This window comes from Meles meles, chromosome 19, assembly GCF_922984935.1.
Source record: "Meles meles chromosome 19, mMelMel3.1 paternal haplotype, whole genome shotgun sequence".
Classification (NCBI taxonomy): domain Eukaryota; kingdom Metazoa; phylum Chordata; class Mammalia; order Carnivora; family Mustelidae; genus Meles; species Meles meles.
In genome coordinates, this window is record NC_060084.1 from 49,881,489 (window position 1) to 49,905,780 (window position 24,292).

General features: G+C 45.9%; 1 protein-coding gene across 2 annotated transcripts in view; it reads left to right on the forward strand.

Annotated features, from left to right (window-relative positions):
• The first annotated feature begins 9,098 nt into the window (after window positions 1-9,098).
• The window catches only part of ARHGAP35 (Rho GTPase activating protein 35), a 124,329-nt gene continuing 109,135 nt past the window's right edge, over window positions 9,099-24,292 (forward strand). For both annotated transcript variants that reach the window (XM_045987575.1, XM_045987574.1), the window contains exon 1: window positions 9,099-9,814. The gene's annotated coding sequence lies outside the window, so the exon portion shown is untranslated. The remainder of the gene's footprint in view (window positions 9,815-24,292) is intronic.

Sequence of the window (24,292 nt, forward strand, 5' to 3'; positions counted from 1 at the left end):
CCCTAATGCTGGCTTTTGACAGGAGGGCTCAGTTCTTCACCAGGTGGACCTGTCCACAAGGACATTCGAGTGTCCTCACGTGGCAGCTATTTTCCCCACAATGATCCAAGAAAGGGCAAGGCCAAAGCAGCAATATCTTCTATGACATTGCCTCAGACGTCACACCCTCTCATTTCTGCCGTATCCTGCTGGTACACAGATCAGCCCTATCCTATATAGAAAGGGACACGAATATCGGGTGAAGATTGTTGCAGCTCATCTTAGAGGCCTGGCTGCCACAGCCGCTTATAGAAGAGGCATCTGACCCAGCTGAAATGTTAGGGACAGCTTCTCCGGAGGGAGTGGCATTTGAGCTGAGATCAGAAGATGAGTGGAAATTAACCAGACAATGACTAATGTTGCAGGGGATAGAGTCTCCCTCTCTCTTTCAGGCAAATAAATAAATAAAATCTTTTTTAAAAAATCTTTTTAAAGATTTAAAATTTAAAATTTTTTTAAAGATTTTATTTATTTATTTGCTTGAGAGAGAGAGGACACGTGGGAGGAGGAGTAGAGGAAGAGGGAGAAGCAGACTCTCCACTGAGCAGGGAGCCCCATGTGGGGCTCGATCCCAAGACCCTGAAATCATAGCGTGAGCCAAAGGCAGCTACTTCACCAACTGAGCCACTCACATGCTGGAAGTGGAAACATTTTTATTTTTTTTTAAAGATTTTATTTTGTTTATTTGACAGAAAGATCACAAGTAGGCAGAGAGGCAGGCAGAGAGAGAGAGAGGAAGGGAAGCAGGCTCCCCGTTGAGCAGAGAGCCCGATGCAAAGCTCAATCCAGGACCCTGGGATCATGACCTGAGCCGAAGGCAGAGGCTTTAACCCACTGAGCCACCCAGGCGCCCCCAGAAACATTTTTAATAAAAGATTTTATTTTTTAAGAAATCTCTACACCCAACGTGGGGCTCAAACTCACAATCCTGAGGTTAAGAGTTGTGTGCTCTACTGACCGAGCCAGCCTGGCGCTTCTGTTGGAACCATTTAAAATTAATTGCAGACATTGTGCCCTTTCATCCCAAAAGGCTTTGCACTTCAACATGTTCCTCTTAAAAACAAGGACTTCTCCTTCTCAACCTCCCCCATAACAACACAATTATCACATTCAGGGAATTTGACCTTAATACTACACTGTTATCTAATATAGGTCCATATTAAAATATCCCTGATCGGGGCGCCTGGGTGGCTCAGTGGGTTAAAGCCTCTGCCTTTGGCTCAGGTCATGATCCCAGGGTCCTGGGATCGAGCCCCGCATCGGGCTCTCTGCTCAGCAGGGAGCCTGCTTCCTCCTCTCTCTCTCTGCCTACTTGTAATTTCTGTCTTTCAAATAAATGAATAAAATCTTAAAAAAAAAAATAAAAATAAAAAAAAATAAAATATCCCTGATCATCCCAGTAATATACCTTAAAGGTCCCTTCCTTCATTCCTTCCTTTCTTCTTCCTTCCTTTCTTTCTTTTTCTTTCTTTCTTTCAGTAGCCTCCACACGCAGCATGGAGCCCAGTGCAGGGCTTGAACTCATGACCCTGAGATCAAGTCCTAAGCTGAGATCAAGAGTTGGATGCTTAGGGGCGCCTGGGTGGCTCAGTCAGTTAAGGGTCTGCCTTTGGCTCAGGTCATGATCCCAGGGTCCTGGGATCAAGTCCAGTATTGGGCTTCCTGCTCAGCAGGGAGCCTGCTTCTTCCTCTGCCCCTCACCCTGCTTGTGTTCCCTCTCTCACTGTATCTCTCTCTGTCAAATAAACTAAAAAATACAATCTTAAAAAATACTTCTGTGCACCAAAAGACACTATCAAGCGAGTACATGGGGCTCCTGGGTGGCTCAAGTGGTTGGGCGGCTGCCTTCGGCTCAGGTCATGGTCCTGAAGTCCTGGGATTGAGTCCCGCATTGGGCTCCCGGTTCCATGGGGAGTCTGCTTCTCCCTCTGACCTCCCCTCTCATGCTCTCTCTCTCTCTATCTCTCTAATAAATAAATTAAAATCTTTTTTTAAAGATTTTAATTTATTTATTTGACAGACAGAGATCCCAAGCAGACAGAGAGGCAGGCAGAGAGAGAGGGAAGCAGGCTCCCTGCTGAGCAGAGAGCCCGATGCGGGGCTCGATCCCAGGACCCTGGGATCATGACCTGAGCCGAAGGCAGAGGCTTTAACCCACTGAGCCACCCAGGTGCCCCTAAATTAAAATCTTTTTTTTTAAAGATTTTAATTTACTTATTTGACAGAGAGAGAGAGAGAGATCACAAGTAGGCAGAGGGGCAGCCAGAGAGATGTGGGGGAAGCAGGCTCCCTGCTGAGCAGAGAGCCCCATGTGGAGCTCAGTCCCAGGACCCTGGGAACATGACCTGAGCTGAAGGCAGAGGCTTAACCCACTGAGCCACCCAGGGGCCCCAATAAATAAAATCTTAAAAAAAAAAAAAGAGAGAGGGGCGCCTGGGTGGCTCAGTGGGTTAAAGCCTCTGCCTTCAGCTCAGGTCATGATCCCAGGGTTCTGGGATCGAGCCCCGCATCGGGCTCTCTGCTCTGTGGACAGCCTGCTTCCCTCTCTCTCTCTCTCTGCCTGCCTCTCTGCCTGCTTGTGATCTCTGTCTGTCAAATAAATAAATAAAATCTTTAAAAAAAAAGAGAGAGAGAGAGAGCTCAAAGACAACCCACAGAATGGCAGAAAATATTTGCAGAGCATCTATTTGATAAGGGATTGATATCTAGAATATATGAAGAACTCCTACTACCCCACAACAACAAACCTCAATTCAAAAATGGGCAAAGGACCTGAAGGGACATTTCTCCAAAGAAGAAGATATACAAATGGTGAATAAGTGTAGGAAAATATGCTCAACATCACTAGACTTCAGGGAAATGCAAATAATAGTCCCAATGAGATACCACTTCACAAATTTTAGGATGGCTATGATCAAAGAAAACAAGCACAAAAAGCAATACCAAGTGTTGGCAAGGATGTGGGAAAACTGGAACTCTTGTACATTTCTGGTGGGAATGGGAAATGGTACTGCCACTGTGGAAAACAGTTTGGTGGTTCCACAAAAAAATTAAATGCAGAATTGCTACATGATACAGCAATTTTATGTCTAAGTATATATTCCAGGTAACTGAAAACAGAGATTCACATACATGTACACCAGTGTTCCTAGCAGCATCATTCACAATAGCCAAAACCCCATAATGTCCCGTAACAGAAGAATGGATAACAAGATGTAATATATACCATGGAACATTATTCAACCTTAAAGACGAATCAAATTTGGATCCATGCTACAACATGAATGAAGCTTGAAAACATGATGCCAGGTGAAAAAACAAAACAAAACAGACGTGAAGGAATAAATGTATGCTTTCACTTAGGCTTTTTAAAGGTTTTATGTATTTATTTGTCAGAGAGAGAGAGAGCTCAAGCAGGGGAACAGCAGGCAGAGGGAGAATCAGGCTCCTTACTGAGCAAAGAGCCCAATGTGGGACTCCATCCCAGGACCCTGGGATCATGACCTGCGCTAAAGGCAGACACATAGTGCTCGCTTCGGCAGCACATACACTAAAGGCAGACAGACGCGTAACCGGCGGAGCCACCCAGGTGTCCCTGTATGATTTCACTTAAGGGAGGCCCCTAGAACAGGCAAATTCATAGAGCTAGAAAGAAGAATGCGGGTTACCAGGGGCTGGAGCATGGGAAGGAGGCAGAACGGGGAGTTATTGTTTAATGGATACAGACTTTCAGTTTGGGTATAATTAATAAGGTCTGAAATTGGATAGTGGTAACGTTGAACAACATCGTGAATGTACTCAATCCCACTGAAGTGTTCATCTAAAAATGGTTAAGTGGTGGGGGACCTGGATCGCTCAGTAGGTTAAGCACCTGCTCTTGGTTTCAGCTCAGGTCATGATCTTGGGTTCTTGGGATCAGGCCCCATGTTGGGCTCCAAGCTCAGTGAGGAGGCTGCTTCAGATTCTCTGTCTCCCTCTCCCTTTGCTCCTCCCCTCCCCCCAACTCACACTATCACTCTCTAAAATAAATAAATAAAATATATTTTAAAATATACAATTAAATAATAAATAAAAAATAAAATATTTAAAAATGGTTAGTTAAGTTGCATGTGTGTGTGTACGTGTGTGTGTGTGCCTGGGTGGCTCAGTGGGTTAAAGCCTCTGCGTTCAGCTCAGGTCATGATCCCAGGGTCCTGGGATCGAGCCCCACATCGGGCTCTCTCTTCAGCGGGGAGCCTGCTTCCCCCTCTCTCTCTGCCTGCCTCTCTGCCGACTTGTGATCTCTGTCTATCAAATAAATAAATAAAATTTTTTAAAAAATGGTAAGTGGTACATGTTATGTTATTTATATTTACCACCATGAAAATGTTACGTGATTTATATTAAGAAAAAAAAAGCCTTCACAACTCAGTTGTAGCTATCAACAGTATAGCGTTTACTATGTTCTGGGCATTTTTCTAAGCAATTCACTTATTGAAACCTCAAAACAACCCTGTGAGTTAAGTATTAATATTATTAACCCCATTTTAAAGATGAAGAAATTGAGGTACAGAGAAGTTGAGTAACTTCCCCAAGGTCACACAGCTATTGTAAATGGTGGAGTTGAGATTCTAGTTCAGGCATTCTGGCTCCAGTGTCAATGCCTCAAGCCGCTATGCTATGCTGCATTCATCTGAGTGTATAGAGAGGTCTGGAAGAAAACACATTTCTGGAGGGGTAAGTGGGATGGGGTCGGATACTCCATGGAGACTGAATTTTATCTAGAGTATCTTAATTTCTTGCAAGGACAAGAAATTCATGTAGTATTGCATAATTTAAAATAAGTAAAGAAAATAATATATGACAGGGGGAAAATGGGCAAAAGACTTGAATAGCACTTCATAAAATGTGCTATTCAGATGGCTTATATAACCATGGAAAGATGCTCAACCCCAGGAATCACTGGGGAAAGGCAAATTAAGAATACAAAGGATACTGCTATGCAACCATTAGAATGGCCAAAATTAAATTAAAAAGATGGAAAAGGTGAAGCAGTTGAAATTCTTACACATAACTCCTGGGATAGAACTTGGTACATTTACTTTGGGAAAGGTGAACACACGTGCCCTTGGTGACCAGCAGTTTCACTCAGATACATAGCTAGCAGAAATGAATACATATAGGGGCGCCTGGCTGGCTCAGTGGGTTAAAGTCTCTGCCTTTGGCTCGGGTCATGATCCCAAGGTCCTGGGATCGAGCCCCACATCGGGCTCTCTGCTCAGCGGGGAGCCTTCTTCCCCCTCCCTCTCTCTGCCTACTTGTGATTTCTGTCTGTCAAATAAATAAATAAATAAAATCTTTAAAAAAGAAATGAATACATATGCTTACCAAAAGGCATATTTATTTAAATATTTATTTATTTCAGAAAGAATGAGTGAACACTAGCAGGAGGGGCAAAAGGAGAGAGAGAATCTCAAGCAAACTCCACACTGAGTGAGGAACAGACTGGGGGTTCGATCTCATGAGATCATGAGACTGAGCTCATGACCCTGAGATTATGACCTGAGCCCAAACCAAGAGCCAGACTCTTAACCATCTGCACTACCCAGGCACCCCACCAAAAGACGTATTCTTTTTTTTTTTAAGATTTTATTTATTTATTTGACAGAGAGAGAGATCACAAGTAGGCAGAGAGGCAGGCAGAGAGAGAGGGAAGCAGGCTCCCTGCAGAGCAGAGAGCCTAATGTGGGGCTTGATCCCAGGACCCTGAGATCATGACCTGAGCTGAAGGCAGAGGCTTAACCCACTGAGCCACCCTGGCACCCCCAAAAGACATATTCTAGATTGTCATAGCAGCACTATTCATAATAGCCCCCAAATGGAAATTACCCAGATGCTCACCGACAATAGAATGCATAAATACACTGTATGTCATTCACACAATGGAATACTACACAGCATTGAGAACAAGCGACCCATAGGTACACCCAGTAACGTGAGTGAATCTGACAATGTTGATTCAAAGAGGCCGCTTGTATAATTTCATTTATACGCAGCGTAAAAACCGGCAAAACTAATCAACAGCCACGGAAATCAGGGTAGAGGTTTTTGTCATGGGGGGAGGGGAGTGACTGGACTGGGTTGGGGGATGGGCTTCTGAGAGGTGGTCACATTCTTTTATCTGGGTGCAGGTTAAAGGGGGTGTGTCTCTCTCTGAATTATTAATCGAGCTGTATACTTGTGATTTGTGTATTTCTAGGTATCCGCGTTATAGTTCCATTTCCAAATTCTATGGACATCTCATCATCCATCCTTCCATTAGCTATCTAGTGCGTGCCCACTACGTATCAGCCACTGGCCGGGCCGCGGGATTCTGCGGTGAATCCGAGCATCCCCGCCTCCCCTTCCTTCCTCGCGATTGGCTGCCCTCCCGACCAATGGCGGAAGAGTTCATCTCTCCCTGACATCCCCCGCGGCATCAGCAAGAAGCCGCTTCCCCAGTTCGGTTTGTAGGAGGCGCTGTGAGCTCACTGACTTCTGGACGAGAGCAGACCTGGTCTCCACCCTCTGTCTGATTCTTTCAGGCTTTGAGGAATGTAGAGAGAATTTGCTCCAGCACATTCCCCCTCTCTGCAAAACTCTTCTGTGGATTTTTCTGGCTGTGCCTCTCTCCGATCGGGGTCCAGAACCCCAGACCCTCATACCCACCCTGCCTCTCTGGCTGATGTGACGCCCAGTCCTCGGGGCCTTTGGGGTGATGCTTGGGAAATCTTGACATTGGCTGGGGCCAGCAGTCTGCACTTCTCTCTGTCAGCTAATTGTTTACTCAGTTGTTTATTTATCCTGGAGTGGAGGCTAGCCGGGCGTGCGGGGGCGGCTGCCCCCAGGGAAGCCTGTTTCCTGTGGTTGGCTTGCTCAGCTAATCACCGGCCCTCCAGCGCACTGCAAAGAATTGCAGAACTGGGAAGGCGCTCCTTGATAGTTCCGACTGTTCAGTCAAGGAAACACTGCATGAGCCCCTTCCTTGTGCCTTGACCTGTACTGGACACATCAACAGTGGCTAAGACAGCCCTGACCCTGCCCTTTAGGGTTCACAGTCCAGTGGGAGAGAAAGACCCATCACTAGACAGGGACAACTCAGAGTGGTCAGGGATCGGATGGAGGACCCAAAGGGGCTCTGGGAGGGTAGAGGGAGCGCCTGACCAAGACTGTTAGGTTAAGAGGGCCTTCTGGATGAGGGGTCCTATGAGCTAGCGTCCGAAAGAGGGGTAAGAGTTAGTCATTCGGCACGGACTGTATCTTTTCAGCCATCCCTGTTGTTTAGCATGGGATTCATTCATTTATTCATTAACGAGTATTTATTGTGGGCCATTTGCCGGACTGAAGAAATAGCCAGACAGAGTCCCTGCCTTCAAAGGGCTCACGCATAAAATGGTGAAACCAATACAGAACTTCAGGCCCTGGTGGAGTGGAGTGTTATGAAGAAGCAGTTTGTGTGTAGTCATCAGATCCCCACTGTCGGGTTGAATTTCCAATCTGCCACTGACTAGCTGTGTAACCTCCCTGTGCCTTAGTTTAGTAGAACCATAACAACTGTAACCTACTCATAAGATGTGGAAGATTAATGTTGAATTAATGTTTAGTGTTATAGAATGTCGCCTAGCATAAAGTAGTTTTCATCAAATGAGGAGTCAGACCAAATCTGGGAGGTCACTCCGAGGAAGTGGTGTTAAGCTGAGACTCACAGGACTAGGTAGAATTGACAGGCTCCAAAAGACAGGGAGAGGGACATTTAGGTTCAGAGTGAAGCCTTTGTTCTTTATTCTGGGTGTTGGTAGTTCACAATCTTTCCAAGAATTGAAGGACCTTGGTGTTATAAAGACATTAATTTGAGGTGAGGAATATGGTATTTCCTTAACTGATGTCAAAATCATTTATAAACCAAGGTTTGCGGTGACAGCCTAAGGAAAACCTGGGCCCTGCACTTGGTTTGGCTCACAGTACTTAAACTTAAAAAACAACAAAAATAGTCACAGACATCTAAAAATCAGATTATATGCATAAAAAATGCTGAGTTAAAAAAGTCAAGGGAGAGGACTCTGATCGGTAATCAAAAAACCTTTATTTAATGGATTTTTCAAACTTGAGGGCAGGAGGGACACCTGGACGGCTCAGTCCATGGAGCATGTCACTGTTGATCTCGGGTTGTGAGTTCGAGCCTGATATTGGCTGTAGAGATTAAAAATAATAATAATAAAATAAAAATAAAATAAAGCTTAGCACTTTACAAATATATCTTATTTAATTCTCTCAGCAACCCTGTGAGGGAGGTACAATTATTATTCCATTTTGTAGATCAAGAGACTGAGGAAAGAAACGCAAAATGTAATAGGAAACAGCCCTTCTTCATGCATTCCGTAAATATTGACTCAGTGCCCAGAACGTTCATTTTCCACCATGCGTACTTCCGGAGGGGTCCCAGAGGAACCCCTCCTCAGTTTCCAACTCAAGGGTTACGGCAGTGCCTCTTCCCATCACTGTTTCCCCTGTACGAGCCGGAACTGACATTTGATTTGCAGTCGTTTGCACAATGCTGACTTGGAGGTCAGGGCTGCACGCAGAAGCAGACCCTTGTCCGTCTCCCGGGCTCCGGGCGATCACAGAACCCAGAGCAAAACGTATCAACTGGCGCGCAGCGCCTGCAGATTTTCTTCACTGCCCAGGGAAAGAGCACGCGCTCCTTGGCCCTGCCCCTTCTTCCGGAACGACAAATTGCCAGGCTTGGATTGGACTGAGGCGGGCCACGCCTCCTCGTGTTCCCCAATCAACTCCCTCGGTGGGTGTGCTCCCTTCTCCCCAGCCCCTCCCCACCGCCCCACGTTACGTCGCTCCATCTCGCCGCCTCCGTTATCCCAGGGGCTGAGACTCGCGCGGCTAACCCACCTCCCCTCGCGTCCTATTGGCTGGTCAGGTCCCGCGCGAGCGGGATCGCGCCCTTCGCCCCCGCCCCCAAAACCGGGCCATGCCTCTCCCCTCCCGCTTTCTCCACGAGCCCCCGCAAGGAGGGATCGGCTGCTTCTGGCGCGCGCAAGGGTGCGCGCTACTCCCGCGGGCCACGCCCTCCGCCTCGCGCCAGGCAGTCTGTCCCGCGCACGCGCACTTGCCCACAGCACTCCCTCTGCCCGGTCGCAGGCTGCATGGTGCTGTCTCGCGCCGCAGCCACCGCAGTAGCGGCATTTCTTTGAGGCGTACGCGCATGATGGCCTCCGCGCCCGTTCCCAGCCACAGGTCGCGGTCGTGGCACTAAGCCCCTTGGGCGCGTAGACGCCCTCGCTTCGTCTCCTGCTTGGCGCCGGTTATCCCCTTGCGACGCGCGCCCAAGGGCCGTTATCCTCCTGCAACGGTCCGCACGCCACGCACGCGCAGTAGCGAGGAGCGCGCGCGCACGGGAGCGGCGGCCGCAGGAAGGAGGTGCCGCCGCCGCCATTGCGAAGGAGGGAGGGAGCGAACGAGCGAGGCTGATCCGCCCTCCCCCTGGTTCCCGCCCCTCCCCCCTTCCCCTCCCCGCCCCCCCGCCCCGAGGGAGCGCCGCGGCGCGGCGGGAGGAGGAGGTGGAGGAGGTGGAGGAGGCGGAGGAGGGAGCCCGCGAAGGAGGGTCCGCCCGGCCCCCCGCCGCCGGAGCCGCCGCCGCCGCCTCAGCCGCCGCTGGACGAGGAGCAGCAGAACATGGCGCCGGGGCCGCCGTCGCCGCTGCTGGGATCCTGGAGGCCGGAGCCGCGCTGAGGGCGCCCAGCTGGTGAGTGCGCGAGCTCGCGGGCCCCGGCAGCGAGGCCGGGCGCCGCCCCGCTGCGGGGTCCAAGGGGAGGCGGGGACGGCGGGGCCCGGAGCCCGGGAACAATGGAGGAGCCGGAGGGGGAGGGGAGGGAGCGGCCCCCCAGCCCCCCGGGCCCCGCCGGCCCCGCTGCTTCGCGCTGCGGCCCGGCCCGCGGGGCCCGCCCGCCCTTCGGACCTGTCCCTGCTCGCCCCAGCCTTGCTGTCCCCGCGTCTGCCCCCACCTTCCGACCCATTTGAGATCTCGGTGTCTGCCTCGGCCACCCCCTCCTCACTTAAGCCACTCTGCTCCCAATTCTGCGCCTCCCCTTTCCCTCTTCCGCCCCTCAGTAGTGCCCTTCGCCCCTCCTGGACGCTGCAGTGCTCTTGGGACCCACCTCCTCAGTGACCCTTTCGCATCCCTTAATTTTGGACCTTCACTTTGAGAATCGTGACCCGCCTGCCCCCTCTTGGATTCCACTCTCACCACCCTCCGGATCTGTACCCGTCTTTGACCCGTCTACTGTGATTCGTCCTCTGTTTGCACCCCCCAGGAACTGTCCCTTTAGGACCCGCGGTTGCACCTCCTTGGAAATCCATCGGAGACCTTGTTCATCTTGGCACTGCTGCCCCTAGGTCTTCTCCTTGAACTTAATTCCGCCTCCCTCTTGGGCCCTACTGTCCACTCGCGGAACCTGGTGCACCCCCGAGATGCCTCAAAGCCTCCGACCCTTCCATGCCTCTCAGTTCAGTCCCCTGCTCCCTCTCACATTCACTTGCACCATGCTCACCTCCTCCCCTTCTCAGATCTTGCTCCCATTTACCATTCAGACTTTTTTCTCTTCCAGACCTTTCTGTGTATCCGATCTGCCCTTTGCCCAATCTCAGATCTTCTGTGTCCCCTAACCTGCTGGCTTTTCGACTCCGCTTTCCGCGAAGAGCCTCTCCCCCCAACCTCCGACCCTGCAGCTCTCATTTCTGCCATTCACTTCTCTGACCTCTGTAACTCAGCCTTGTCCGCAGCCTCAGTGCTGCCCTGCAGGCCCCAGTTCTGCCCAGTAGTTCTCCTTGCGGTTTCTTCTCCTCTCCACCTCCTCATTGGCACTGTTGAGCTGTCTCATTCATTCGCTCCCGCTTTCTTTGACCTGTTTCCCCTTCAGTTCTCTGCTTGAGACCTGCTCGCAGCCTCCTCTTTGCTGTAAGTCTTCTCTCCGTTTTGGCGTTCCTTAGACTTGCCCTTTACTTCCCCAAATCTTTGCTAACTTCTCTGACCTATGGCCCCCTGCCTTCCCATTCCGCTGCATCTCATAGACCTGCCCCAAATCCTTTTTGCACCTGCTCTTATCATTTGTTCAGCTCTGCTCCATCAGCTCTAACGTTTTTCTCCCAGCTCTGCCCCTTTTGGAGCTGTCCACTTGCCCACCTATCTTTTTGACCCGTTTTAACTTTACTATTGCTGTTCCCTGTTTGAGTGGTTCTGTTTAATCCTGGTCATCTGGTAATTGCATCCCACCTGTGTTCTCTCTCAATTCTAAGTTTTCCACCTGACCTCCTCCCCCACCATTTTGATTCAGCCCTCAACCTCCACTTTTTCCTTCCTTGTATTTGTTCTCCCTCCTTTGTCCTACCTTTTACCTCCTTTTTTGAGTTCTCTTTCTCCTAGTTCTGCCCAGTAGTAGAGATATCTTCTCAACCATTCCTTCCTATCACTGGCTGCCCCCCCATCCCCCCAGAGCCATCTCAGTTTTTGGATAGATTCTCTCTCCCTTTGATACCCAAGTCCCAACTCTGTTCATCGTTGATTTGTTTCCTCACCTTTTCTTTCCCTTTGTATCCTGCCAGTAGCCTTCTCTTCCCATTAGGTTCCTGTCAGGATTGCTTCTCCCCGCTACCCAGCCTTGACCCGCCCATTCCCACTAAGTGCTTCCCCTCTTCAGGCTCGTCTTCCTCTAGCCTCCAGTCCCCAGCTTTGGAGGGGAAGGGGCTGGGTTGGGCCTAGATCTCTTTAGACTCTGGTTTAGATTGCAGATACACTCGGAACCCTGACCCTCAGGGCTTTATCCCCAGGGATCTTGAGGTCTGGGTAAATAGGTGGGGGGTGGTTGGCTGGTTCCTGCTCCCTGGAGTCTGGGATTGTTGCCCCCATTTTCCCTACTTCTACCAAGGTCAGTGATGGTGAGGGAGTAGGTCTCTGTTGCCCCATTTTTTTTTTCTCTCATTCTCATCTTGCTCCCCAGCCCCTTCAGATCTCAGGGCTTTGCAGCTTTGTGACGTTTGGAACAGGAGAGTGCAGCTGCTCATAGGTCTTCTCTTTCTCACTTTCTCTCCCTCCTTCTCTGAGCTATTGTAAAGAGACAGTTTTATTCTCGCCCCCCCCCCCCCCCCCCGCCAACACCCCTTGGGAGAACTTAGAAGTGTGCCCTTTTTTTGCCCCTTCCTCCACACCCCCCCACGACAGTCTTATTTTTGTTTTAACTCTGGCTGGGGAAGTGCTAGTTCTCAAATTCTCCCCAATCCCTCAGGGGTTATAGCCCCATTTGGTGTTTACTGTTCTGGGGCTGCAGAAGCTGCAGTCTTGCCTTCTTCCCTAATGGCCTCTGGTTTGCAGTGTGACCTTTGGGAGGGTGGGTTTATTTCTTTTCACCTCTGCCCCAGGAAGGCTCCAGCTTCCTGGTCTTCAAAACGATTAGGGCCTGAGTTTGGAAAGCCCATTGCGGTTGTTTGTTGAAAGAGAGAGTGCCAAGTGTCACTCAGATTTCTGCCCTCTGGTGTTGCAGGCGCTCCGAGCCACAGGAGCTGAATGCCTCTGGGTAGATCCATGCTGGGGGGCGGGGGGGAGGGCTCTTTGGTGTACAAGAAGTATGTGGGTGGGCCCTGACCTTCCCCAAGCCTTGTGAGTGACCTGATTTGGCAGAGTGAGGAAAGAGTGCCAGGAACGGGCTGATACAAAAGGATTTTTGGTCTTATTACCTGAGAAATGTACCTTAGCTACCTTTCCTGAAGCTATTTCTTCAGTGATCTTATGTTGGGAGTGGGGTTTAGGAAATCTATTCAGAGAAAGAGGTGTTTGGTTTTTTTGTTTGTTTGTTTGTTTTTAACAGAAAAGCCATCTAAACCATTTTCTGTCCTTAACTTGGAAGAGGGAAACTCGCAGGCTCTAGGTTTATTTTATTTCGTAAGTAAATCAAAAGCCTGATTTTTTTTTTCCCCCTGTGGCCTAGGGCAATTGCATATTAAAGCAGCCATCCAGCTGTGAAGGAGCATTTACTGGAAGGACTTTATTTCTTAACTGAGCTATGATCAAACTTTGTTTACTTCAGCACTTATTTAGAAATAGTTCTGTGTGAACACTTGAAATAAAAAGCATCCACTGTTATCTACAGAATTGGACCATTGACTCATCAAATGTTAGGGTATTTGTCTATGATACAGTAAGGGGGCCTAAATCATAGGTCCATGTGGTTCATTTAGCTTCTGAATTCTTAGCACTTTAAATTTTCTGACAAGCAGAGTCTGGTAATTTTAATTACCTATAGCATGTATCTTCAACATTATTATTATTAATTTTTTTCCCACCATTATTGACTTACAGAATTTTGGTTCATCTTTCTGTTGGTTTCCATTCATTTTTGAATTTTGGCCTTGTGAATCATGATTTAGTCTCTGAATTTATTTTAGCGTTTATGTTTTCCATGTTGATATAAATAGTTGCTTTTTATTCTTAATGGGGAAGTGATGGCTAATTAAGAATAAGATAACTGTGTATGTAACTCTGCTTAAATTTGTGTGTTAGAGTTTTAATACCACTGGCAGCACAGAAAGTTTCTGCATGGCCAAAGCCTAAGTTTACATAATAGGGAGAGGAGACAGAACAACAAAGGGGTGATTTTTCTTCCTAAACTGGTAACTGATGTTAAAAAGATTGCTGCATTTCTCTGATGGTTGCAGAGCCTCCAACCTCAGTGTCAGCATTTGCTTTCATGATGGAATTGGGTGTTACCGAAATCTGAGGTGGTAGCCTTGGCCTTCTGGAACCCTTAGTATGCCAGTGGGGGTGGGGTTGGAGCAGGAGATGGCAGTAGATGACTGTTTTCTATGTAGTAACAGGTCTTCAAGGGTCCTGCAGTGCCTAGAAAATCTCTGTAATACTAGTGTGATCAAAGTTCTTCACTTCTTTTTTTTTTTTTAAAGATTTTATTTCTTTATTTGACAGAGAGAGAGAGAGATCACAAGTAAGCAGAGAGGCAGGCAGAGAGAGAGAGGGAGAAGCAGGCTCCCTGCGGAGCAGAGAGCCCAACGTGGGGCTTGATCCCAGGACTCCGAGATCATGACCCGAGCTGAAGGCAGAGGCCCAACCCACTGAGCCACCCAGGCACCCCCCTCTTTTTAACACTATTCTTTTGACCATGTGCCCCTTCTTTTTGCTTGGCGTGATGAAGGCCAAAGCATTTAGGACAGTGAAAAAAAAAATCAGAAAGAGTCATTCTTCTTGATACGAGTTACACGGAAGTCGTCTGTATGTAGATCCATGGACCTAATGGTAACTTTTGGCAAAAGACAGCCTAGGAGGAGTGAGGGTTTCACCGCTGACTATAAACTACAGCTTCATGGATGTTTCTGCAGTCTCTGTGTGGTGGGGAGACACCACAGTTCCGTGCAGTTGGAGACTGACCAGTGCGAGTCGTTGTCCATTCTTCTCCCTCTAGTATCTTCTGCTTTCACATCTTCAGTTTGTGGGGGCCTTCTGAGAGGTGTTAAGCTTCCTGCAGGGCCTGCCTTCCTGTGATCTGGTATAATTATTGTCATTCACCAGCTGGGTGTCTTAATTTACCCAGTCAGTGTGACATTTTATTGACCGTCTAGTCCAGTTGTTTAAAATTTATTTTTCACACTATATGAAATACATAACTTGGAGATTCTTTACTTGCAGAGGGAAGGTGACTAGTGGAAATCCCTTGGATTTAGAGCAGCACAACTTGAAAACCTGTGCCTAGTCTAGCCTCCTGATTTACAGATAGGAAAATGAACTTGCACAGGTTCATGGTAACAGGTTTCCTGTCACAGCTGAAGGAGTATTGGAAATACATGCAGAAGATCTTCTGGTCTAGGCCTTAACCTAATTAGTGGGAACCTTGAACAAATCACTTCACCTCTCTGGGTTTCACATTCCTAGTCTGAAATCGAGTGTGCTGTCCAGCTCTGGTTGTAGATTCTTGTCCTGGACAACATAGCGAGTTAGAGCTGGGACTGCGACTGGACTCCTGGTGCTACTCTTAACTCCTCCATCCCCCCTCTCCCAGCATCAAATCAGAACCAGGGGTAAGAGCTCTTTCTCTGGGGGATGCGATAAAATGAACCGGATTGCCTTTGTTGTATACTTCTTTCAAACATAAACACTGTCTCTTTTTCAGCCATTCATGTGAAAATTAGTTTATAATTTTGGGGGAAAGGGGCATCCAGATTGTATTCACTACATAACTAAAACCATACACTCCTTTTAAAAGCAATATGGAATCTTTCAAGCTGAGTCATTGTTGACCTAGGCTCTCAAACAGCAGGGTCTGAATAGCACTTGAATTGCTGGTATTAAGAAATGCAAACAAATCATTCATGTTCATCTTCCTGAAAGTTTATTTCTATTTAATTTTTGATACAGTGCTTTAATGAGGTTTTGTCTATGAAGAATTCTTGAAAATAACTTTTGGCATCTGTCAGTCTGATTTTCATTTATTTGCTTCCATGATGTTAAGACGCACCATTAAGTTGATATATTAGCAGAGAACCAGGTACTTTCAGCCATGAACCGTCATCACAGGAAAGTAATATTTACTTTAGTTGAGAATAGCCAGGCTTGCCTATCTCCTTCATCTTCCTTTATTGAAATGAGCATTTTCATTTTATGAAATTTGTGGCAGTTGTGACTGTTGCATTATGCATCTGTGGTATTTCATACCTTTTTGGTTCTCCTAGTGTCTCTGCATTCTTATTTGGAAAATGTCCTTTTGCCGGTCACTATGGTAATATTTGCACTGGGAAATAAAATTTGAACAATTGAGAGGCAGCTTCCTATGGTGTAAAGAATGTTGAATTGACAATGAAGAAACTCAGGCCCTAGCCCCGGCTCTGCTCTCACTAGCTGCATGACTTTGGCCAAATCATTTTCACTTCTCTTGGCTACAGTTTCTTCATTTGAAAAATTAAGGGATTATACTAGTTGGTTCCCATTCTGCCTTATTTCATAGCTAATAATACTAGATTGTTTCTTCTCTCCAGATAGTAAATCCCTTGAGGGTGGGGACCCTCGTGTATTTTTTATTTCCCGTCACACCTAGCAAAATATCTTCTACATAGTAGACACCCCACTACATATATGTTGATTGAACCCAAACAAGGTCCCAGAGCCTTTTTGTTTTTCTCTTTTGAGGGGTAGGTGGGTGGAGAGATGTGCACCAACTCTTCTGGCCATTTTTAGGCTTTAAACTCTCAGAGGGCATGCCCTCCTCGTCAGCATTTAATCCTCAAATATGCATAATACCATAAGTGTCCTGACCAGGGTTACACAGCTGAGAGGTTGCGAGCTGTATTATGAATCTGTGTCTGTCTGATTCCAAGAGCTATGTTTATTTTATTAGTCTGCCTTGTTTCTCTGGGATAGAAGAATAAGCTACAGTTTATCCCCTTAAGGAATTTATAGTTAGTTGTGAACGATTAGCTATATATGATATACGCTGGGTTGAGGGAATTATTTGTTGAGTAGTCTGATGAATTTCTGCATTCTTGAGCGGCAGCCCTGTATTAATAGTCTTAAAGGCTTCCATATTCAGAGACTACTGAACACACAGTTGGTTCTATGACACACCATTTTGAAAAAGAATATATAGCCCCAAGTACCAGTTTATCTAGCTAGCATGTTGACAAAGTTGAGCATTTGATTTCTTTTTTTTTAAGGTTTTATTTATTTATTTGACAGAAAGATCACAAGTAGGCAGAGAGGCAGCCAGAGAGAGAGGGAAGCAGACCCCCTGCTGAGCAGAGAGCCTGATGTGGGACTCTATCCCAGGAGCCCAGGATCATGACCTGAGCGGAAGGCAGGGGCTTAACCCACTGAGCCACCCAGGTGCCCAAACATCAAGCATTTGATTTCTGACCAGGATTTAAACCCAGATATGCATGTGTGTGTGTGTGTGTGTGTGTATTCCATACCCACTTATATTCCACATATATATATAAAGTTGTCCAAAATAAATAATGTAGTAAGATAGACATATTTGGTCATGTAATGACTCCTTAAGTCTGTATTTTCTTTGGTAAGTAGAAAAGTATCTAAGTGGCTCCTAATTGACAGTTTTCAATTGAGAAAATTCTTTAGACAGCTAGAAATGTATAGACAAAACTACACCAGGCCTCTTGACTTACTTGTATGGAACTCACTACAGTGCTTTTTTTCATGAATCAGAAAGTTATTAAATAATATTGGGGTGAAAAACGAAACAACAAAAATAACGTTGGAATGAAAGTGTGCTGGCCAGCTACAGCTAACAGCATCCTGAAGTGTAAAAAATTAAAAAAAAAAAAAAAAAGTTGCATTGTACTTCTCCCCATCTCCATTTTAAAGAAAGGTCAAAATCACGGCTTCCTCTATTATAGCTTGCACTACTTAGGAACAAGACAAAAGAAAATGATTACTGTTAATTGCCATGGGCAATTAAAAAGGATTCTTTGTTCAGTAACAGAATGATTGTGTACAAATGAAAGCCAGTACTGCATTAATACAAGATTATTAGATTCTTGAAATCTGCATCTTTAACTAGAGTGGCTTTTACTTCAAGGGAATTATTTCACTGGGAATAGTGTACTTCAAATGCTTGGTGATAAAAGTATCACTAGATCTTTATTTCCCCAAAATGTTAAGTTTGTAGGTAGAAGGCTGGTGGATGCCGCTTTTGTGATAGCATTTCTAATGTCCTGAAATAATTGAATACTTTTTTAATGCTGCTGACTTCTCGGAGATTTTTTCCTCTGATTAGTCTGTCTCTAAGGAATGCAGATAAAACCTTTGGTAAATGAGGAAAATGAGGAAAGAGTCCTCTCAGTGCTTAGGCAGTGGGTCTCCAGTGGGTCTCCGCTGTTGGCATGTGCCCAGCATTAACCCATAGCCGTAAAGGTTTAAAAATGGCAGCATTAGCTGAAATAGTTGTGATTTAATGTTCTGTATGAATACAAGGAATACATATATTATATACAGAACTTTAACTTTTTTTTACTAAAAAAGATTAAGGTACAACTTACATGGAGAAAAGTACATAAATCTGAAAGCATACATTTCTGAATTTTCTACATATTGTCCAGACCTCTTTCATATGGGGCATCATTTCCCACACACTTTTTTTTTTTTTTAAAGATTTTATTTATTTTTTTGGCAGAGAGAGATCACAAGTAGACAGAGAGGCAGGCAGAGCGAGAGGGGGAAGCAGGCTCCCCGCTGAGTAGAGGGCCCGATGTGGGACTCGATCCCAGGACCCTGAGATCATGACCTGAGCCGAAAGCAGAGGCTTAAACCCACTGAGCTACCCGGGTGCCCAAAGATTTTATATCTTTTAAATATTGCCGGGGTGCCTGGGTGGCTCAGTCCGTTAGGCCTGACCCTGCCTTTGGCTCGGGTCAAGATCCCAGGACCTTGGGATCGAGCGCCACATCCGGCTCCCTCTCTGTCATAAATAAATAAATAAGTAAAATCTTTAATAAATAAATACAAAATAAAACATTGCCAAAATGTTTTCCAGAAACTTCACACCAAGTTTTCGTGCCTGACAGTGCTGATTGTACCACCAGCAGTGACCACTACCTATTTCCCTTTTAATTCCCAGCAGAGACCCAAAAACTCTGGAATTACAACACAAATAGGAAAGATCTGTTATTAAAAGAATGCTTTTGTCACTTGTGGTAATTTGTACCAGGTCACTATTATCCCATTCTTGATCAGGTATGTGACTTTGAACAAACTTGGCGAAGTTACAAATATCATTTTATACAATTCACATCCCTACAGTAAAATCAGGACTTAAATGCCTCACACATGGAGATGCTCAAAAAATATTCAACTTATTAACAAGTGTGTTGGAAGGCACCTGGGTGGCTCAGTGGGTTAAGCCTCTGCCTTTGGCTCAGGTCATGATCTCAGGGTCATGGGATCGAGTCCCACGACAGGCTCTCTGCTGAGTAGAGAGCCTGCTTCCTCCTCGCTCTCTGCCTGCTTCTGTGCCTACTTGTGATCTCTCTCTCTGTCAAATAAATAAAATCTTTTAAAAAATTTCTTTTAAGATGTAAATAATTTAGGGCTATTAAGCAGAGGAGGGAACAAACCTGTACTTTGTAGCTCTAGAGGATAGAGATCCAGGGAGACAAGTTTTATTTTTCCTTTTTCCTCTCCATGCAACCAATATTTGGGTATCTACACTGTTGAGAGTACTGGTTATACAGAGCATGCCACCTCCTCAGAGAGTTTTTATGCTGTTTATTAAAACAAAAGCATTTCTTCCTTTACAGGTAACATAAGGAACACCATATTTTGGTACCAAAAAGTAAAAAATTTAGAAAGCCAGTGGCCTGATTCCACTCCCCCCCCCCCCCCCCGCCACCCCCGATCTTATCTTAAAGAATTAGGTGTGACTATACATTTCAGCACAAGAAGACGTTGACCTGGAAGGTAGAGTTCATCTTATTATGAGGAAGAACTTCTTAAAAAATTTTTTTACTTATTTATTTGAGAGAGAGTGAGTGGATGCACGCAAGCAGGGGAAGGGGCAGATGGAGAGGGAGAAGCAGATTCCCCACTAAGCAGGGAGCCCTATGCCAAGCTGGATCCCAGGACCCTGGGATTGTGACCTGAACCGAAGGCAGACACTTAACCTACTGAGCTACCCAGGCGCCCTGAGAAAGAACTTTTTTTTTTTTTTTAATTTTTTTTTTTCTTTTTTACAGATTGAGAGAGAGAGAGAGAGATTACAAGTAGGCAGTGCAGCAGCCAGAGAGGGGAGGAAGCAGGCTCCCTGCCAAGCAGAGAGCCCGATGCGGGGCTCGATCCCAGGACCCTGAGATCATGACCCGAGCCGAAGGCGGAGGCTTAACCCACTGAGCCACCCAGGCGCCCCGAGAAAGAACTTTTTAAGAACATGGTTCAGATTCATGTTTTATCTTGAATAGGAATCATTTGGAGATTTAAAATTTTACCTTATTTGTTTTTATAGTTGTTAATTAACAGAACGTTTGCATGCACACACACAGTCACACACTTGTCATTCCTTCATGAGGGAGACCTGATGTTCAATGAAAATGTGAGGGAGTTTACACTCAGACAGCAGGAAGAAACTGCAAAATAGCTTTGGAAGTGCCACAGGATTTTTTTGTTTTGTTCTCCCATTTATTCTGTGAACCTGCCACATTTATCCTAGAACAGGTCAGTAGGAATACAACATTTGTTGGAATAAAGGTATGCATTGAGAGAGAAACCAGGGGAAAAAAGTAGTCTCTGCAGTCTTTGGTTCTTGGGATTCCTCAAGCCTTGTAAAGAATCCTTTCTGCCGTCAGTTTTCATTTTGCTTCTTGCTGACTTTGTTACCTTGGACAAGTCATTTATTTTAACTTAAATTCTTGTCCATAAAATGAGCCTCAGTACTTGCTTTGCCTACCACAAAGGCTTTTGTGTTGTAATTCTGACTGAGAACTAAATGCCAGGAGTGAATGTGGAAGCCCCATAAGGTTGGAAGGCTTTTCAGTTTTCTGGGAGAATGAAAGAGAACAATTTGGTTAAATTGTTTAGGTTACCAGCATCTTAGAGCTCTGTGAAGGCAGCTCGCTGGTATCTTGACTCAGCAGAGCTGCGCGCACCTGTCGATGTGTTATCTTGTAACTTGCCCCAAGGTAGCAGTCAGTTTTAGGGTCTTATCAGTAAGTGTCTCACACGTCTAAACGTTATAGGTCATAGGCCAAATAGCAGTGGTTGAGGTCTATTTGCTTTCACAGTGTTGGGACGGAGGCCTCAGGTGCTCTCACCAGGCACATGGCCCTCCCTTTGAGTCCCCCTCCTACCTCTTCCCAGCTCTGGGCTCTTAGACAAGACACTTAAACTTTAGTGCCTCAGGCAAGTCGTCTATAAAAAGGGGAGTATAGTAGTGTCTACTCTCAGAGTCACTGCAATTAAAACAGGTGGTATATTTAAGAAGCTTAAAATAATGCCTGGGTCATGGTAAATGCTATGTAAATGTCATTGTTAGTGTAGTGGTTCCTGGACTTGGCTTTTATAGACCACAGTTGAATGTGGTAGTGGGAAAACACATACAAATTTACTAATTTTGTAGTTTTGCCAAGGAGGGCATTTAAAAAAGAAATTCTTCTTACTATTCTTTTATAAAAAAATAGGATTCATTATCAGAATAAAAGGGAGCCCTTCTCAAGGAAACTGGCAACCATACATGGACATTTGTAGGTATATGTTTCTAGATCTCATTTTTTTTTAAATTTTATTTTATTTATTTGACAGAGAGAGATCACAAGTAGGCAGAGAGGCAGGCAGAGAGAGAGGAGGAAGCAGGCTCCCTGTGGAGCAGAGAGCCCGACACGGGGCTCGATCTCAGGACCCTGAGATCATGACCTGAGCTGAAGGCAGCGGCTTAATCCACTGAGCCACCCAGGCGCCCCTCTAGATCTCATTTTTACGTAGACCGGGGAAAACTGCCACAGGCCAGCACCAATGATGTGTGGATAGGTATTTAGAGAGACAGACATATATTCATAGCCCCACTCCTCCATTTATTTTGTCACTCTGTTTGACTTCCCTGAGCCTTCTCTTGAGTTTTCTCATGTGTAAAATAAAGATACTAATATCTGCTTCACTGGGTTGTTGTGAGAAACTGAGGTAATGAATGAAACGTTTGACATATAGTAAGTGCTAAATTGATAGAGGTTGTTATTTTCAATTGGGAAGTTAAGTATTCGTTGGGAGCCAGTTAAGTGAAATCCGCAGTACTGCACCCTTTGGGAAATCTGAGAGGTTAGGTGTTGCGCTTGATTGCAGCGGTTTCTTACAAGGTATCCTTCTCTGCATCCTTTCCTCCTGTTTTTTTCTCCTAACGAGTCACTGAACAAAGCCTGGCTGTTGCATTCCCTTGCTTAGACACCTGGAGTGCTTTTTCTCTTGCCTTGTATAGTGCCTGACTTGTGATGGGTGCCTGATTAATGCCTGAACGAAGGATAGAGTAGTCTAGCTGTGCAGACCGGAGAGATGGTTCTGAAAAAAATGGAACACTGATATCATGTGCTAAGTCAGTGTACCAGGGTTCCACAGCTAAATCCTACAGCTTGCTAAAGTTCCGGCAGTTGGCCCCCATGGCTTCGGGCATTTTAATAGCCCGTGGGGCATGGCTGGAAGGTGTCTACAAAACTTGCTCAACCTGGAACGGTTTGGACTTCTCAGACCTTCCCTCCTCCTCATATGACAGCACAACATCCCTTTTCCCTGTGCGCTCACCCCTAGGGAAATCCTTTTCCTTTCCACCATGTGAAGCTTGGTCCGCAGATAATCCTGCAGTGATAGCCCTCGGCGCTTCCTTTGCCCTTTCCATACACAGGCATTGTTTTATCCATCTTCCATGTGGTGACTCAAGGAATCCACTTAATGGCCCTCAGAAGTAGATTCTCTCCTTTTATTCATTTTATGGATGAGGAAACTGAGGCGGCACATGCTAGGTAGTGTCAGATTCAGGGACTGGAGGATTACACTTCCCCCTTCCCACACGTGAAGGACCGAATTGTTACACAGCTCTCTGCTGGGCTGGTTTTGTGTGTGCGCGCGCGCGCTCTCTCTCTCTCTCTCTCTCTCTCTCTCTAGGGTTAATCACCTTCGATTCACATATTGACCTCGATTACTGGGAAATGTTTCTCCCACTGTAAGGCATTTGGGTGAGCATAGTGCATTCTTCGGTTTGTCCCCTTGATCCTTAGTTTAGTTTACCTGTTAAAGATTTCCAGAATGATCTGGCAGTGAATTCCAGTTCTGTTTTTCCCTCCTTTTTAGTGAGGTCCTAATTGGACTTAATCCTCTGGTTTCTCATTTTAGGGTATTTTCATCTAAGTTTATCTCAGCAAAATATAAATCAAAGCCTGTCACCCAATTTGTTTTTATAATGCCTCCGTGAAGTATTTTGCTTTTGGGTTTTGGGGAATTGCCCTGGAAATTTTGGTATTGCATGATTCAGGCAAGGGCCAGTGTCATGTGCTGTTCTCTCACCAGCCAGCCTGGAATGCTCACTTTAATACCCATTTCAAATATAAATGTATCTTTCCAGAAACCTTCCCCAGACTTCCCTCTCTTTTTCTGAGGTCTGAATTAGCATTAGGGCTTTTTTTGTAGATCAGCCCTGTCTAGTAGAACTTTTTGCACTGTTCTTTCTTTCTTTGTTTAAATATTATTTATTTATTTGACAGAGAGAGGCACAGCGAGAGAGGGAACACAAGCGGGGGAGTGGGAGAGGGGGAAGCAGGCTTCCAGCTGAGCAGGGAGCCCAGTGCGGGGCTTGATCCCAGGACCTCGGGGTCATGACCAGAGCCGAAGGCAGACACCTAATAACTCAGCCACCCAGGCACCCCTGCACTGTTCTTTATGTTTCTACTTGAAATGCAGTTGTAGTGGACTGAGAAACTGAATTTTAAAAAATATTTTATTTATTTGACAGAGAGATAGCACAAGTAGGTGGAGTGGCAGGCAAAGGGAAAGGGAGAAACAGCCCCCCCCCCCCCCCCCCCACGCAAGGCTCAATCCCAGGACCCTGGCAGATGCTGAAGGCAGATGCCTAACTGACTGAGCCACCTAGGCACCCTGAGAAACTGAATTTTAAATATTATTTGATTTTTTTAAAAAGAGACTTTATTTATTAGTGTGTGTGCATGTGTACAGAAGTTGGGGAAAGGGGCAGAGAAAGAAGTAGATTCCCTGCTGAGCAGGGAGCCTGAGAAGGGCTCCATCCCAGGACCCTGGGATCGTGGTATTACCTGAGCTAAAGGCAGATGCTTAGCTGACTGAGCCATCCAGGCACTGCTAAATATTATTTAATTTTGATGAAATGTTAGCCCAGATATTGGAAATATAGATCTAGATGATATGCTCTACAAGAGAATTTGTTTTTCTGTTTGTTTCTTCAAATTCTGGCATAGGACTCTGCTCCGTGGTGTATTTGATGAATGTTTGACGGGTAGCCCTCAATGACTAAAATAATAAGGAAAGGTAAAATATTCTTTAAATTCTACCTCCTCCCAAAATACTAAAAAAATAAAAATTCTACCTCCTATGGATAACCATTGTTAACAAGTATGTTTTAATTCTAGAAAAAAATTCCTGTTTTTCATTGACATTACAGTGATTTCTGCACAGGAGTCATCTTCGATTCTAGAAATCAACTTTTTTTTTGTT